The sequence below is a fragment of the Cnephaeus nilssonii genome, assembly GCF_951640355.1.
Source record: "Cnephaeus nilssonii genome assembly, chromosome: 13".
In the NCBI taxonomy this organism is placed as follows: Eukaryota; Metazoa; Chordata; class Mammalia; order Chiroptera; family Vespertilionidae; genus Cnephaeus; species Cnephaeus nilssonii.
The window spans coordinates 72,303,130-72,305,473 of NC_137084.1; the positions used below are offsets into that span (position 1 = coordinate 72,303,130).

General features: G+C 32.9%; 1 pseudogene across 1 annotated transcript; it reads left to right on the forward strand.

The window, feature by feature from the left end:
• The first annotated feature begins 371 nt into the window (after positions 1-371).
• On the forward strand, positions 372-1,420 carry LOC307110203 (eukaryotic translation initiation factor 3 subunit M-like; annotated as a pseudogene). The gene has a single exon. The product of its transcript is annotated as a eukaryotic translation initiation factor 3 subunit M-like (transcript).
• Positions 1,421-2,344: the final 924 nt, after the last annotated feature.

The following is a 2,344-nucleotide window of genomic DNA, read 5'->3' on the forward strand; positions in this document are numbered from 1 at the left end:
CCTCTTTGAAATCAATTTTTTAAAAAAGTTGTGAATAAAATTGTAAGTGTAAAAGAATATTTGAAATTAATTTATTGTATCATTAGTCTCTCTTTTCAGCACATAAGTTGAAATCATACATTCAAACTATGGGAGTTACTAATGTTACTGTGGTTACTGTTACGTTTTTCAAAAGGTCCTCAAATGATAGTAGAGTATATACAATGATAAATAAATAAGAAATTACCTTTAAAATGTTTTATAGCGTAAATAGACTTTATGGACATTTTGTGTCAAGTACTAAGAGATTTGTTAAGTGACAGAGCATATCAGCTCCCTTTTCCTGTCCCAGTTGTTTGCTAATGGAGCATCCACCATGCGCCGCCTTTGCCATGACATCATTGACGTCAGTGAGGAAGATCAGGAGGCTGAGCTTTGAGCTTATCAGAAACCTAAAAAAGCTGGTATTTTTTTTCAAAAATATATTTTTATTGACTTTTAGAGAGAGAGCTGGAATTTCAGAAGAGAACGCAGAAGGTGGCCTTCATGTAGATTTAGCTCAGATTATTAAAGCCTGCGATGTATGTCTGAAGGAAGATGATAACGATAAGAGTGTGATGAACAGCGTGGTATTCCTCCTATTGATCCTGGACTTAGATAAGCAATAAGCCCTGATTGACAGCCTCTGTGAAAAGCTGGTTAAATTTCAGGAAGATGAACGCCCACCTCTGAGACTGCCGTTGCTAAGCAACCTTTTCCATGGTATGGATAAGAATACTCCTGTAAGATATACAGTATATAGCAGCCTCATTAAAGTGGCAGCATCTTGTGGGGCTATCCAATGTATTCCAGCTGAACTGGGTCAAGTTAGAAAACGGCTTTCTTACTGGAACATCATCATGGGAAAGAAGCACACCCTTTTTAGGCTACTTTATGAGGTGCTTGTTTCGAAAGTCACGGTCAAATTGCTAGGAAGTTACATGGAGAACAATCCTTCCCAGTGCCCACAGGTATTGTACGAGTATTGAAAGATCCAAATGCCTCTCTTTTTTACCATCTTCTTACTTTAAAACCCATCAATTTTTTTGGAAGGCGAGCTTATTCATGATCTTTTAACCATTGCTGTGAGTGCTAAATTGTCAAGTTTTATCAGAATAATAAAGACTTCATAGATTCACTTGGATAACATGAACAGAATATGGAAAATAAAGAAATTTGTCTTGATATAATGCAACAGGAACTTCAGATTGGAGTTGATGATTCAATGAAAACAAAAATGGCCTACTGCAAAATTGATCAGACCCCAAGAAAAGTGGTGATCAGTCATAGGACACATTGGACATTTGGAAAACAGCAACGACAACAACTGTATGATGCTTAATGTCTGGAACAAAAGTTGAACAAAGTGAAAAACAGCCTTTTGAGTCTTTCTGATACCTGAATCTTTATGCTATAAATTTTATTCTTTGGGGGGAAAATATCTAAATCATAGTAAAACATTAAACTGAAATTTGAAGGGAAAAAAGATTACTGTCAAGCAAACATAAAGGTGCATTGCTTATTTTTCTTTTATAGAAATACAGAGTTTAATTTTTTTAATTTATGGAATGAAAATTAAAGTATACAAAATGCTACATAAATATTTTTAGAAAAACAAACACTAAATATTTACTTCAAGATGACACTTTAACAATAAATAAAAAAAGTAGCTGCTATTCAAAAGAAATTTGCACAAAAGAGAGAACATTTTTAAAGGGCTGTTTAGAAATGTTTCCTTCATTAAGTGATTTTACTGCCATAAACGATGTGTTACCTATAAAACCTCTCTTACTTATATGCTTGAAACACTCAGAAACAGAATTTTCTAATCTGCTTTAAAATAACTAAAAACCATTTCTTTTTTATAAAGGGTTTCAGTGGATTTAACATACTTATCACATAAGTAATTATTTAATGATATCTATTTTTTTTTGTAATGTCAACAGACTGTCATGAGGGAAAATTGAAATTTCAACAAAACCAATTATCTTTTGGTGGACTGTTTGGAAAATAGTAGAGTGATTCAGCAAATGGAGTAAATATTACATTTCATTTCAATCAAGTTATCAGTGAGATAACTTTTTCATGTATGACAAGCATTAAACCAAATGTTAATCAACACATAAATGGATTATCAATTAATGGTAATGAATGGAATAAAAGGAATTAATTATTAATATATGCATCAACATGGATAAATCTCAAAATCACAGATCTGAGTATAAGGAGCCACGCAAAACAAAGGAGGGGGGTGTGTATACTGTGTGATTTTAAAAAGTAGGATATTCAAACTAATTTATAGCCACAGAAAGCAGGCCATTGGTTA